The 16,298-nt window shown below is 39.8% G+C and overlaps 3 long non-coding RNA genes across 3 annotated transcripts in view; all 3 read right to left on the minus strand.

Annotated features, from left to right (window-relative positions):
- Positions 1 to 9,668: 9,668 nt before the first annotated feature.
- Positions 9,669 to 10,163, minus strand: LOC113039741 (uncharacterized). Its single transcript, XR_003275063.1, has 2 exons — positions 10,089 to 10,163; positions 9,669 to 9,944 (listed from the first exon to the last, which is right to left on the minus strand). It is a non-coding gene; the product is annotated as an uncharacterized LOC113039741 (long non-coding RNA).
- Positions 10,164 to 10,694: 531 nt separating this feature from the next.
- LOC113039739 (uncharacterized) lies at positions 10,695 to 11,666 on the minus strand. The gene is made up of 3 exons (XR_003275062.1): positions 11,533 to 11,666; positions 10,912 to 10,956; positions 10,695 to 10,821 (listed from the first exon to the last, which is right to left on the minus strand). It is a non-coding gene; the product is annotated as an uncharacterized LOC113039739 (long non-coding RNA).
- A 1,395-nt stretch (positions 11,667 to 13,061) lies between these two features.
- The window catches only part of LOC113039742 (uncharacterized), a 3,515-nt gene continuing 278 nt past the window's right edge, over positions 13,062 to 16,298 (minus strand). Inside the window, exons 1-3 of the long non-coding RNA XR_003275064.1 lie at positions 15,310 to 16,298; positions 14,850 to 14,915; positions 13,062 to 13,967 (exon numbers count right to left, since the gene is read on the minus strand). The exon at positions 15,310 to 16,298 is cut by the window's right edge and continues 278 nt beyond it. This is a non-coding gene — a long non-coding RNA (uncharacterized LOC113039742). The remainder of the gene's footprint in view (positions 13,968 to 14,849; positions 14,916 to 15,309) is intronic.

Below are 16,298 nucleotides of genomic sequence, written 5' to 3' on the forward strand. Positions count from 1 at the left end.
CGTGTCTTGAACCAAGCTCTGGACAGACTCCCGTTCAAGATGCTAACGCCCAAGCGCATTTTCAAATGCATTCATCCGATGGATTGGTTTGCAGCGATCGATCATGTCTCCATTCTTCCTCAACACAGAACGTTTCTTTGGTTTGCTTTCGAGGGGCAGGCATATCAGTACAAGGTTCTCCCATTCGGGTTGGCCCTGTCTCCCCGCGTCTTTACAAAGGTCACGGAGGGAGCCCTGGCTCCTCTCAGGGAAAAAGGTGTCCGTATCCTCAACTACCTCAACGACTGGCTGATCCTAGCTCACTCTCGAGAGCGTTTGTGCGAGCGCAGGGACCTGGTGCTCAGACAACTCGCTCGACTGGGTCTTCAGGTCAACTGGGAAAAGAGCAAGCTCTCCCCTGTGCAGAGGATCTCTTTTCTCGGTATGGAAATAAACTCGGTCGCCATGTTTGCGCAGCTTACGAACGAATGCGCGCAGTCACTGCTGAATTGCCTGAGAAAATTCGAGGGCAAGAGAGCGGTTCCACTGAAACTGTTTCAGAGGCTCCTGGGGCATATGGCGTCTGCGGCGGCGGTCATACCGCTCAGGCTACTCCATATGAGACCGCTTCAGCACTGGCTTCATGACCGAGTCCCGAGATGGGCATGGCAACAGGGCACGCTCCGAGTGACCATCACTCCGGCTTGCCGCCGATACTTCACCCCGTGGTTGGACCCCTCGTTTCTACGGGCCGGCGTGCCCCTAAAACTGGTGTCCAGACATGTTGTTTTATCAACAGATGCCTCTGCCACGGGGTGCCATTTGCAATGGGCATACTGCGTCAGGCTCCTGGACAGGACCCCGACTTCAGTGGCATGTCAATTGCCTTGAGTTGCTAGCAGTACGTCTTGCTCTGCACTGCTTCAGGGCCCTGCTGAAGGACAAGCACGTTCTGGTCTGTACGGACAACACTGCGACCGTAGCATACATCAGCCGTCAGGGTGGTCTACGCTCCCGCCGCATGTCGCAACTCGCTCGCCATCTCCTCCTGTGGAGTCACAAGCATCTGAGGTCGCTTTGTGCCATTCACATTAGGGCCAGGCTCAATTGTGCAGCTGACGAGGTCTCACGGCAGCAGTCTCGCCCCGGGGAATGGAGACTCCACCCCCAGTCGGTTCAGCTGATTTGGGAACACTCCGGGGACGCTCAGGTAGACCTGTTTGCCTCTCCAGAAAATTCCCAATGCCAGTTGTTTTACTCCCTGACCGAGGGCACCCTCGGCACGGATGCCCTGGCACACAGCTGGCCGCTGGGCCTGCGCAAGTATGCGTTTCCCCCATTAAGCCTTCTTGCACAGACGTTGTGCAAGATCAGGGAGGACGAGGAGCAGGTCCTCATGGCTGCGCCTTTTTGGCACGGCCGGACCTGGTTCCCCGAACTTGTACTCCTCACGACAGCCCCTTACTGGCCAATTCCTCTGAGGAAGGACCTTCTTTCTCTGAGACGGGGCTCCCTCTGGCACCCACGTCCCGATCTGTGGAACCTACATGTGTGGGTTCTGGATGGCTCACAGGTGGTAGCTACCATCACTTCAGCTAGAGCCATGTCCACCAGACATGCCTATGCGCTGAAGTGGAACCTCTTCGTCACTTGGTGTTCTTCATGGCGTGAGGACCCCTGGAAATGCCCGATTGGGTCAGTGCTTTCCTTCCTTCAGGAGGGGTTGGAATGAAGGCTGTCTCCTTCCACCCTCAAGGTCTATGTGGCTGCCATTTTGGCTTACCATGACCCTGTTGAAGGTAAGTCTCTTGGGAGGCACGATCTGATCATCAGTCTCCTGAGAGGACCAAGGAGGCTCAATCCACCTCGCCCTCAGCAAGTCCCCTCTTGGGACCTCGCAGTGGTTCTATCAGCACTGCAGAGAGCTCCCTTCGAACCCTTGCTCTCAGTAGAGCTAAAGTTTTTATCTTTGAAAACTGTGCTCCTGACGGCTTTGGCTTCGGTGAAGAGGGTCGGGGACCTGCAGGCATTTTTGACAAAGCGTGCCTGGAATTCGGCCGGCTAACTCTCACGTTATCTTGAGACCCCGGCCTGGGTACGTGCCCAAAGTTCCCACCACTCCTTTTAGGAATCAGGTGGTGAACTTGCAAGCGATGCCCCTGGAGAAGGCAGACCCAGCCCTGGCGCTGTTCTGTCCAGTACGTGCGCTCCGCACCTACACGGACAGAACTCGGTGCCTTAGGACCTCAGACCAGCTCTTTGTCTGTTACGGAGGCCAGCAGAAGGGAAAGGCTGTCTCCAAGCAGAGGTTATCCCACTGGATAGTGGATGCTATTCCTAGTCCTGGCTTATCAGGCTCGAGACCTGCCATGCCCCCTAAGGGTGGGGGCTGGGTCACTGGCTCGGCTCCTCAGCGAAGACTTGAATGCGAGTTGCTCGCGATACTCCTTATATATACCCGCACTGCGGGACGGAGCTCACGATGCAAATTCCGCTGACCAAGGTACTTTTTGTACCATTGGCTCGTTTTGTACCACTCGAAGGTGACTGGGTGAGATCCCATTTGTAACGTCTCCGTTCCCTCCTTCAGGGAACGAGGGTTACCTACGTAACCAAGACGTTCTCTAATCAGCGGTAAATTCCCTCAGGTGCGTGATTTCACATAGGGCCGCTGTTATTACACAGAGCCATTGTTAACTGAGAAGATGCACAAATCCACGTTCATTTTCAGCGTTTATTTGCATATCTTCTCAGTTAACAACGGCTCTGTGTAGTATGATTAGAGAACCGGCTTTACTGACGAGATGCGCATTAACTATCGGCCTACTTGATTGGTGCACCCCTAATATAAACATATAGATACAGGCAGACACATAAACATCCAGCAGCAACAGGGACACCTGGTGAATGTCTATAACACACCACACCTGAAGTGTATATGACACTCATAATATCTCACCTGGATCTCTGCAGAGATCTGAAAGATCCACCAGTAGGTTTTTCCTCACAGACACATCCATGTGTTCAGGTAAATCTGACTCACTATTAAATGAACATGTTAATGTAGTTTGCATTTATTGTTTCTGAGCATTAACAATGTGAAACATTTCAGGTTTTCTCACCTCTTGACTGTCTTTATCTTTGTTTCATGTTCTTCAGAGAGATTCATTCTGGAGGCCATGGTTTCATCTAAAAGCAGATCCAGATGTTGATACACAGAGTCAGGTATGAATCATCTCAGTTAATTTTCCTCAAATCCACCTCTGTATCAACAATCAGTCCACAGCAGTGACATGCACACACGAAACACTATTTCATCCTGACATTATTTACACAGAATCAAATTATTCACAAACTGCATAACAATTTCAGACAAGCACTTGTGTTCAAATTAAAGTAAAAGTGGAATCTGACGATTTACAGACTCTGAAAGACTCTCTCCTAATGTCATTTAAACAAATTTATACTACGGGGCCGCTGAATGCTTGAATCTGATTGGCTGATGAACATTCTGAGGTGTGCAATTATTTTCTGGGAAACACACGGTGAACGTAGTTCCAGGCAGCTCTCTTGATTGCATTACAGTTCCACATCACTTTGCATAGTTAACTGTAATAATGGTCACGCAGTTGAGACAGGGGTAGCTGCAGCCTGGAGCACTGAGCGTGCCAAAAGGTTTCTCATTTGTGAAAGGAGTTTTACTTATATATATATATATATTTGGGTTGTAACGGTAAGCAAAAATCATGGTTCGGTACGTACCTCGGTTTTAAAGTCATGATTCGGTTCATTTTCGGTACAGTAAGTGAAAGAAATGCAAACATTAAACTGCAGGTGTTTTTTACAATTTGTTTACACTTTTTTAAAATACTTTTTAATAAAACATATATAAAATAAAAAAAGAATAGGAAATAAAATATATAATATAATATAAATATAATATTAAATGTAATGAAAAATATAAATAAATAACTATGATTACAGTGCAGCATTACCAATCCCAGCTTGTAGACCTGCTCAGATTTCGTTATTGGGTTAGACCGATCGGAATTAAGAGCAAAGGTCTGTTTAAATGCCAACGGGAGCTGCGTTTGAATTACAATCGTTTTTTTCCTAGTTGAAACATAGTCTATTTTGCCGTCAATACAGCTGACGGTGTCCTTTATCAGTAGGCTTTATATTTATGCTCAACATTAAGTATAGATATTATTGTCATGAAGACAAGATCCTGGTCTGTTGTAGTGATGGCCGATTCGTGAACGAATCGTTCAATTTAACCGGTTCTTCTTAGTGAACCGGTTGAACCAGTTCACCAAATCGAACTGAATCGTTTGAAACGGTTCACGTCTCCAATAAGCATAAATCCACAAATTACTTAAGCTGTTAACTTTTTTAACGTGACTCCCTCTGAGTCAGAATAAACCAATATCCCGGGGTAATCCATTTACTCAAACAGTACACTGAATGAAATGCTGTGAAGACCGAACTGAAGATGAACACCGAGCCGAGCCAGATAATGAACAAACACGCCCACTGCTGGAGCAGTTCTCGTTCTCGAGTCAAGAACCGGTTGCTTCGGTGTTCGGATCACCAGTACACTCAACCGAGAATCGTTTCTGTCGGACGCGTCCGATTTGAGAACCGATGAGCTGATTCTCGTTCTCGAGTCAAGAACCGGTTGCTTCGGTTTTCGGATCACCAGTACACTCAACCGAGAATCGTTTCTGTCGGACGCGTCCGAATTGAGAACCGATGAACTGATGATACTGCGCATGCGTGTAATTTTGTAAGTATTTTGTTAAACATCGGAAAGTGTGATAAAGTAACTATATTTTATTTTGATTTTTTTTAAATTATTTTTTTTTAGATTAATGTTTCCAATCTGTATATTGTATAATGTATAGGCCAAATGGGTTTTCAGGGAAGTTGGACAATAATTAAGACTCTAAAGACTCTTATGTTTAATAGGAATAAGGGATGATTTATGAGATATCTGTACTGTATTTATAGTTAATGATGACATTCACAAATTGAGTTTGTAGTAAACAGAACATGAACACAAGTAGAGCAGCTGATGACACTGAACTGCAGCACGTGCCGGTTAGAGCGATTCTCGTTCTCGAGTCAAGAACCGGTTGCATCAGTTTTCGGATCATCAGTACACTCAACCGAGAATCGTTTCTGTCGGACGCGTCCGAATTGAGAACCGATGAACTGATGATACTGCGCATGCGCGATTCAGCGTGAAGCCAACTGACTCACAGCATGTCTCTGAACCGAAGGGATTCTTTTGGTGATTGATTCTGATTCTGTACTAGTAGTTATGAGCGGGTATTTTGAGGGCTTGGATGAAGGGCAATCTGGCGAAACGTAAGTTAATTTAATAACAAATACATCGCAGTGGATCATGGTTTCTGCGCTGATGACACCTAATTTATTTACTTTATATCTTCAAGACTTAAACCTCATATGCACATTATTGCTGTTACTGTATTTAGGTGTTGTTGCAAAACTCAAATGTAAACTTTTCATGATTATGAGGTTTTAACTGACTAAAGTTATGATTACTGACTTTATATATTTGAATGTTTGATAGACGTGACGCCATTACGTCATCGCCAATGACGTCATTACGTCGAGCGTGAAAGAACCGATGAACCGGTTTTTTCAACCGGTTTATTGAATCGAACCGTCCGAAAGAACCGGTTCGCGGAAAAGAATCGAACTTCCCATCACTAGTCTGTTGGCGGCCTCCCTCTGTGTCACGTACAGTAGCAGTAGCGCACCAGCGCCGCGTCAGGCACGATTCTGGTGTGTAAAAGACACAGAAAACCTGAGGCAGCCGCCACGCTCCTGACACGCAGCAGAAACGCCAGCCACACTCACGCCACGCTTCCAGTGTGTCACCGGCCTTAGAATCAGCTGCAGGACGGGATTTGCGCTGAACACGGAGACTTCCGCCACTTAATATGTTAGTTCGTTTCCGCACACAAAATATCGCATTCGGTCATTCGGTACACACGTGCATCGTATCGAAAGCCCTGTACCGAAACGGTCCGGTACGAATACACGTACAGTTACACCCTTAATATATATATATATATATATATATATATATATATATATATATATATATATATATATATTTGTGTGTGTGTGTTTGTGTAAATTTACATTTTTAATATACATTATTTAATATCGCAATTGCTTGTGCAGAACCTACATAAAGTATGTCAGTATGCCCATTAGGCCAATTTTTTTTTGGAAAAAGGGCAGGACGAATGTAAAGATTGAATATATTGGTAAAGACCAATATTTCTGATGATTTATTGGCGTGAAGTTATGTGCACAATGACAAAGAGGTGTGCAACATTTTTGAAAAACAATAAGCAGAGTGGACTGCCATTAGGGCTGAAACGATTCCTCGAGTAACTAGAGTAACTCGATTAAAAAAAACGATCGAGGCAAATTCCTCTGCCTCGAAGCCTCTTTTAATATAGTTTAAATCTCACGTCAGGTTCTTTCGCAATTATTTTTTTTATGTGACAACGCGTTTACTTCACCCACAAAGCGGAAGGAGACACAAACGCTGTGTCTGAGATCGCATACTGCAAAGTGTTGTGTCTTCAGAAATCGGCCAGATGAAGGCATCTCAGGAGACAGGAAGTGAAGCTAACTTTGAATTCGGACGTGCCTTAATGCCTTACTACCTTGGAATGCATCCTCCGAAGGCAGCGTCTGCTGTCTCACTAAATAAGAATGTGAACACATGAACAACATCTCCAGAAACTTTTTTTTTTTTTTAAGGTTTAATCACACAAGATTTCTTCCATGTTTTATTTTGAATAGTAAATCCCCTTTGTTTACCAAAAAAAAAAGTTTGCTTAATTTTCAATAATTAAAAGATTAATGTATTTTATTTATAAATATATAATATTTATTTAAAAACCCAACTGAACGCCACTTAAATGCACTTAATTCATTTGTCAACTTTATTGTCATTGTTCACAGTACAAGTACAGACAGAGAAACAATGGGTAATAATTAAACTTTATTTTTATGTATGCATTGCATTCTATGCATTTAAAAAATATTTTCTCTTGCATAATTAATATTGCTCTTTAATTAAGCAAAAACACATTTTATCTGATTACTCGATTAATCGATGGAATTTTTGGTAGAATACTCGATTACTAAAATATTCGATAGCTACAGCCCTAACTGCCATAATACAACACATTTACTGCAGGCTTCAACATGGCTGTGTTTACGATTAGAAATATCAACAACAAATTGCATAGGCGATTCTAGCCCGGATCTGTATCTGTATGCATGAGACTCCGAATACAGGCAGAATTCACATTTCTGTTGTATAAATAGAAACATTTTGCAGAAGTATTATTTGCTGTTATGCGTGTGTCCAAAGCTGCAGCTGCTGTGATGCGTTTAAAAAAAAACAAAAAACCTGGCCGTGCTCCTAGAGAAGGTCGGTATTTTCATTTTCAAAACTTGTGTTGGTTAATTTTTGCAATAGATTTTCGAACATAAAGTGACAGTCAACACGGTCACGGTTTTAGACTAGACGGGAGAAGGGATGGGAAAAGATCTGGGAATGTGAACGTGCTACAAAATGAGTTTTGTAGTCTTGATGAAGCCTTCTGGATGTATTCTGCTTTCAACATTGCATATCCACCACACCTGAGAAAGACACTGACTTTCCTTCAGAGGCACATTCTCAACATTAGAAGATGAGAAAAGCGCTGCCAGTGACTTTCCTCTGAATGATTAGCCTTTTGTATTAGATCCTCATGCCTTGACTGTACCATTGCACAAAGTGCACTCGAAACACATTCAGTCTTTTGAAGTTAACTTAACATGTTGGAGTTGTACATGCACATGGAACAAATATTAGTATAACCCGTGCTATAGATGAGTGCCAGTCAACTTTTTTGTGATTCCATTCTTTTAGAAAACATGAACAGGAAGTATATGAACTTCATTTTTGGTCCTTTTGGTAACAAACATGACTGTCTCAGTGAAGAGTCAGCAGTTGTATTATAATATAATGGAGAAGGGTCTGGCTGTAGACTTGCACTCTAGGACTCTTGCGCTTCCATTAGTGACAACACTTGCAGTCTTTTTTTATTTGATATTTTATTCTACATATTGGTTACTTCTTGTTTGATTCTCTCAACATTTGTTTTTCTCTTGTGTAGGTATGGTTGACTGGAAGTCTGTCAGTCCAGATGTGAGGAAGACACACAGAGTGGAGCTGGAGCTCAGCAGATGTGTGATGCTGTAGATACTGTGGTCTTGGAAAGAAGGGCATCTTCACAGCTTTCTATTCAGACAAAGAGTTTCCTGGATTCTGTTCTATGGACTGCTACTACAGAATGAATGAATGAATGAATGAGTGGTTTATCTATCTATCTATATTTTACTTTATTTGGCAACTGAAACTGAAAGCTAAATAAATGTTGTAGTGGATAATGCTGTGTCTGTTTGCTTAGGTCACCTAACATAAGGTTACTAAACTCTTCTGACTAATGTTTTAATTTGATAATTTAGTGTTTTTTTTTTTTCAACCATATGTTTTTCTCTATCAGGCAAAACTTAGTTTTCTAGTGTAACACTTTACAATAAGATTGATAAGGTTTGTTGACACTGATGTATTAACTAACATTAACTATGAGCAATACAAATGATACAGTATTTATTAAACTTTGTTAGTTAATAAAAATATAACTGTTCGTTGTTTGTTCTTGTTAGTTCACTTCATAGTGCATTAACTAATGTTAACATATACAACCTTTGACTAACTTAAGAACAGCTAGTGCGACTAACCGTGTTAAGAGACGTTGGCTGCGTCCGAAATCGCATACTTAACGAGTAGGTACTAATACTTAACGAGCGCTAAGAGTACGTACTCTACAGCCAAATCTCGTTGAGTATGAATGAATTCCGCCATGTTTACGTTTTCATGTGACCTATGACGTTATAACAAGCGCAACAACTTCAAATATATGACTGACTGCTACAGGTTTAATATTTACTACCTAAATATTTTGATGTTGATGCAATTTGCTCCTTTTTGTGGTCTTGTTGAATACACAAATGCCCTTTTATTGTTAGTGTAGTTTAACCAATTTATTTGTGTTGTTTTTGTTTTAACTCTATTGAAATGACCTACAGTTTAATCCTTGAAGATTAAACCCTTCATAGCATCAATAACTCCACAACCCTACCTCATACGGTTTTCCTCAGGTTTTGCAGTATTTGTAATATCTGCACAAATAAGACTATGATCAGGGGCTTGAAGATCTCGTCTTTGGAGAAGAATGTTGATTTTACACTTGAAAATGTAAGTATTACTACTTAGAAATTAAGATTACCTCAGAAAACATTTCTAACCCACCCCAACACTTATCAACAATAATAATGATAAATGGTGACTAATAATTATAAACAAATTGTAATTTGCTTTTTTTCCATATCTATGCATAACTTCACACTAAACAAATGCAGCTAAGATGAATACATCTAAATATTCAGTCAAGTAATGAATTAATGTATATGATAATGAAACAATTAGGCAATATTTTATTTACTGACAACAACAGGAGACATGAATAAACAAGTAAAATAATAAATAAAAAGTAACCGTCACAATAAATAAACACAAGTCAACAACCGATGAAATAAAGCTTTATTCAGACATTGTTCTGTTCTTGAATGTTTACAGACGGTGAACCCACATCCGTCCATCAGGTCTGCTGCAGTCAGACTGAATCTGATCATGATGAGAGAGGGACATCGAGTCCTTGTCTGAGTGCAGAGAGGATGAGGAAGACCATGATGAAGATCCTGAACCACACAACCCTGAACAAGAGCAGGAGAACGTGTGCGGGATGATCTCACTGCTGCTGTCTGCTCCAAACATCTGTGTCTGCTCACCATGAGCACCACTACTTGGAAAACATTTACACAGAGTAAAACACTTTATATTATGGTGTCAGCATTCTATTTATTGCTGAATTTAATTTTATATTTTTACAATTGCATGTTAATTTGCTATAGCTTCATTATTTCTGTGGTGTAGTGAACTGAACTGGTGAGCAGAAGGTTTCTGGATCAATCTCCACCAGTGTTTTTACTCCCGGTGACTCCAGAGGGATTGAGATCCTGTAATAACAGCACTGTAAGTCACTTCAGATAAAAGTGTCTGGCAAATTAATGTAAATGTGAATTTTTTGAATGCTTTTTTTGTGTCTTGGGCAGAAAAATGCTTAATAAAGCTGCTTATTTCTTAAAGCTTTTTTCTTCAATGTTCTACTATAATATTAATGCACGCATACATTTAATACAGTTTCTATTTGGGGATTTAAAGGGTCAGGTCATCTAAACATAAATTCAGTCATTAATGACTTGCCTCCATTCTGTTCAATCCTTGTCCGAACACAAAAAATGATTTTGGTCAAGTTTCTCCTGCTGGTTTGTGTCCATACAGTATCAGTCAATGGAGTCTGACTTTCAGATTCTTCATGACATTATTTGATGATACTTTAGAAACTTCTGAAACTCCTGAAACTCAGGCTTTATTGACTGATGTTGTATGAACATAAATCAGCAGAACAAACTTGACCAAAATCACATCCTCAGTGTCTTTTGGTCTTTCTCTAGATGCTCTCGCTGGCTCTGGGGTCACTGAAGATGAAGAGACCACAGCAGCATCTGGTCCTGATGAGAAAACAAGAGGAGATGCAGTGATGGAGTATTTCACCCATGGCACTCCATCTTCTCCATCCTCAGTAAACACAGCACTCTGCAGACATTTCAGATCCTCTAAAGATGCACAAACACAAAACAAAAGCAGTCATTTTAACAGCACAGTGTCACTTCATTTCTGTATTAGAAGTAACAGAATGATCTTACTTTATATTTTGCTTTCAGGTTTTTTTCCACAGATGCTGCTGTCACCTGCTCCACCACAAAAGATCGGCATCAAATGTACAGCAAACAAGAATCAGAAAAGTGCTGTAATAACTGTTTATTAATAAACTACAAATTTAAATTTGTAAAAAAAAAATAGTTTTATTGATGACTGTAGTGTACTCACTCAGAGTCTTTGATGGCAGCAAATTAAGCAAATCTACTTAATGTAGATTTATTTATTTACATTTCATCTAAAGCAGTGTAGACAGTTGATTCTACATAATAACACACACATATCTCACTCAAATGTCTGTTCATGTGATTTGCTCTTTTGAAGTTCTCTTCGAACATTTCTCTGTCTCATATTAAACAGACAATTAATCGTATTTAAGATGTATATGGTTCATGCAAATCCACTTTGGAGACGTACATATGCTTACTGGAGATCCGCTGTTTGCTTTACATAATAAAACATGTTTTGATGTTGTTTTTCATCACAAATATACTATGATGTTACTGGCTAGCATCTTTACACCTTAACAAATCAACAGTGTACTCTACAGTAGCTCAACAAATACGATTTTATCACATGGGAACTGTGTTTTGTTTTATAATACTCACCTTTGTAAACACCCTCTACGCTGCTCTCCTTCACGTTCGATGACGATTTATGCTTTCCGCGTGGTATTCTGGGATTGAAAAGTATCCATCAACGAACCCTTCAGAATCTTGACTGAAGCAGTAGGACATCCGGGGATTATTCGCCTGTTTTATGGTTCTAGGTTTCGAACGTACTTCTTTCTTCACATACTCTTTTTCCCTACTATATAGTAGGTGAGTAGGCATATTAGAACGCAAATGAAGTATACGTACAACTGAATCTTGCGAGAGTTATTGCAGTACTCGCCTACTCTTTTATGAACGCAAAAGATTCAAACATACTAATTTGTCGCATACTGCTTTTTCCATACTATATAGTAGAGAAGTATTCGATTTCGGACGTAGCCGTTGATTTGTTTTTGAAAAATCTAGCGGTGGTGATGACGTCAGTAACCCGCGCCATGCAGACGTACATCTACTTCTGTACCGCGATTCCCACAATGCATTGCGACGTGACGCAACGATCCCGATCTCTATAGCGATTTAAGTAACGTTACAAAAACCAGACGAATCCCTTTAATTATATCATCTGATCGATGTCTTGCGGTGTGGTAACCGTGGTATACGCGGAATAACTTACCCCGGACCGTTGAATTATTAGAAAGATAATGCACACTCGAGGTGATGATGCGGTCACGGCGCGAATTTAACGGCCCGTCGTCAATTATTACTTACATCTGACACTACATATTGTTGTATTTCACCAGTCAGGATCAATTTTGGCTATCAAATATGATTATAAAATCGTGATACTCTTCTTCTTCTTCTTCTTCTTCTTTCGTTTTATTGGCAACCGCACTTAACAGTGCATTATTGGCATCATCCGGTAATCGTGATACTCACTGTGTTTTTCTCTCTTTGTGTAGTTTACTTCCACATACGACAAAATATCCTGCAGTAACACTTTAGCTGCGTCCGAAATCGAATACTGCGTACTGGGTACTACATTTGAATTTGAACGTACTACTCGACCGTTAGAAAAGTACGTTCTATATAGTATGAATGTGGGTAGTATGAATGGAATTCGGACGTACTACATCCGCCATGTTGACATTGTCACGTGACATACGTCGTCACAACAGCGCGTAAATTTAAAGAGCCCAATCTACTGAGCGAACATCGGTGATGTTTTTCGTTTTTCTTACCGCTTTCGTCTGCGTTTTTATGTCGTTTGAATTAACAATTCAAAGCAGGCGTCGGTCAGCTGTTCGCAGATCATGCCTTCGTTGACAGCTTGTAAATCCTTTACTAAATATAAATTTAGCTTTTAATTTTCTACCTCAGAATAACAGCAGCTACAGCTGTGAACAGAATGACAGACTGATTTTATGTAAGGATATAAAGTAATTTATTGTAATAAATAAATACAAATAAAATTACACAAAACGAACATAAATTAATAAACTTGAATGAATGCTTAGGCAAATACACACACACACACATATACACATAAATACACACATCACAATATATACATAAATACATACATAATATATACATTATAGACAATATACACACATATATAAATATATATAGTTAGATATAGATATATCAGCAAAAAAATGTGTAACCTATTGAAATTTTATTCTAAAAAACAAAAACTACATATTTACAGACTGTGAACAGCATCATACAGGCTGCTGTCACTGGCCTTCGACATCCAAGAGCTGCATAACATTGTGCACAGAATGAGCAGGTCAGGTCTGTCATGGGGATTTTGAGGAGGCTGATTGCCTTCTCCACCACAGATGACCTGGAGGCAGTGGAAGCAGCTTTTCTTCTGGTAGCTGGAACAATAGATTGCTGTCACATACAAACTGAACCTCCAGCAAGTGAAGCCCAATGTTATTTCAACAGGAAGTGGTTTCATTCTGTTCAGCTGCAGGTCACCACCATGGTAAGTACCTTGATATCTTTGTTGAGTATCTGTGTATGATGCCAGGGTGCTGAAGAACTCTGGAGGCCTATCCACCTGCAGGAAAACACATCCTGGGAGATGGTGTGTGTGTCCTTGTGTGAGTGTTCATCTGCCTCATCACAGCAGACAGAGAGTCTGAACACAATCCTGCACAGCTTTGATTCAACACCAATGATGCTCGTGCACAGAACATTGTTGAGAGAGCCTTCAGATGATGAAGACCAGCTGTGCTCCATCTTCTTCTTCAAGGCCCTGGAAGTGAGTTCTGCTTTGTGCAGATGTTGTTGCATGCTGTGCAGTGCTCCACAACATTGCTGTGAGTGAGGACATTGCTGATCCAGAAGTTGTGGAGGATCATGACGATGATACACTGGAACCCCAAAACACAGAAGTCAGCACAGAAGAGCATGTGCTGGTCAAATGGACCACAGCTGTGTCACAGCAGACGACCGTGTGCAGCTCTTCAAGAGCAGATTACCTGTAGGACAGTCGAACAGGTTAAGACTCTGTGAATCAGTTCATGTTCTCATAGTGCTATTGTTTAAGCTTGTGTAAGTTGTGAAGGTCATTTTAAGACTGTCAAATCAAGATATACATATATTAGTTATTTAAGAAATATAAATACTATAAAATCACATAAATATGTATAAATACACATGTAAGTATTTAAATTTAAACGTGTGTGTATTTATATATACACAAATATATTACACTCATAACTGGGAATTCATATTACAGTTGAAAATGAAATTTTTACAATTTGAAAATCTAACATATCATACCAACATATTTACAACAAGTTTAATTTTAAAATATGTATTACTTTATCCCTGGGTTATATTTTTGAATTCCACTTTTTTTCACTCATTTTTGATTCCCAAATTTAAAGTCCTCATCTACAGTTACTGAAATGAAGCTGCTGAAGTTTATTTTCCTGACATTATTATAGAAACGTCTTAAGAAATTCCCTTTTGCTGTTGCTTTAAGCTCTATTATACTACTTTATGTTAATGTGGTTTTGTCTGAAGCTTTGTGCTCTTATCCATGTAGAAATGAAAAATAAATAAATACATAAAGAGAATAATTTGTATGGGTATTTCTCTAAAGTGTGGCACCCATTCTCAAGACAACATTCTTCAGATGTTAAAAAAACAACTGGAAACTGCTACAAAATCAGTGCACACAACTGCTTTAAAAGTTATTTGCTATTAAGTACTTTGCAACTGACAAAATAGCAACTGGAAATACCTGGAAATTCATATTATAATATAAAAAACAAAGCATAAATCAGTGATGATCCTAACATAAATACATGTAAAGAGTGTGTGTAGTTAAGATTAATTTTAATTTATATACTTACTGAATTATGCTTTCCAGTGAATAGGGTTTCATCAGTGGATGAGAACAAGATTGTGTTCATCAGTCTCTGTAACATCAGAACAGGATTCACACATTACTGACGATTTATGATCAAACTGATGCAAACTATTAACAATAGTTTGCCTTGTAAGTTATCCAACATTTTTTTTAATCAAAATATCAACACTAGTAAAATGTAAATTAACTCGTTTCAATTACTTAAAATTTTGTAATTTTATATCATTAAATTACTTAACGAGCCGTCTGTATAAAGCAGCCTTAACAAGCTGAGGCACAGCCTCTGATCGATAATGATTATTAAACATTTTTAAACTCAATTTACAAAGTAGTCTCATCAGTTTACAATGTGTAAAGCTTTAACAAATCAGTCGTTTACTTGGATTATGTTAAACAAGTACACTTTAACCACAATGAACAGCGTTTATCCATAAGGTACTTACACTTCAAAACAGCAGCGTCACGATCCTCCGATTTTCCGTTATTTTCGAATATGAGTATGACGAGCCCTCTCCCGGTGCCTCATGGGATAGAGAAGTGTCTGTCGGTACACGATCCGTTCCACCTGCACGATCCGTTCTACGCATGCGCGTAATTACGTAGAAGAAAACGTCACTGTTTTCCTACACTATCGGTACCTACTAAAACACTTGACGGCAAGGCGGCACAACTTGCGGCATATTTGTGTAACGTTAGTTGTATCGTGTTTAACATTTAACAACGAGTCTAGTTGGATGCTTTTAAATGTAGCTTTACGCTATGCATTACTATGTGTTTATGTAGTTGCCAATCCAAAATAATAAAGGATTTGCGAGTCGTTACATGAAAATACATGATCACTTTCCTCCATACTTTTGCGATTCATTGCTGGTATTAGGCTTAATTTACTTAACTCTTTGGTCCGAGGTCAGTAGTATTGTCAAAGGCCGTTTGTGTAGTTATTTATTTATTTATTAAAAGTTGCTAATCGAACTGGCGTCATTCTACCAACTCACCTGTCAGTTAAATAAAATAACTGCTCTTGAGCCCTTTGTCAATTTAATCAGACTGAGTAAGCTTCTTTTTGCACTAAAAATCTTTTTATCTGCACTGTTTGTTCACCTCACTGATTTGCACTCGATCTGCCTTGTGCCGCTTTATTTAACTTGATTATGTCTTCTTTACATTCCCTTATTGTACAGTTGTGTCTACATTTTATATTTGACCTAGATTTTTAGGCTGTACTGTTAATGTTATCTGTATGCACCGGGGGTCTTCGATTCTCTGTATGTATGTACTGTACATATGGAAGAATTGACAACAAAGCAGACTTGACTAATAGTTAACCTTTAAGTTAGTAATTTTGTATTAGTGTATGGGTCTATATAGACATATATATATATATATATATATAGATTGAAGTGAGGGAAATAATCCCTTCAGTGTTGTTTAC

Source organism: Carassius auratus, chromosome 22 (genome assembly GCF_003368295.1).
Source record: "Carassius auratus strain Wakin chromosome 22, ASM336829v1, whole genome shotgun sequence".
Lineage (NCBI taxonomy): Eukaryota > Metazoa > Chordata > Actinopteri > Cypriniformes > Cyprinidae > Carassius > Carassius auratus.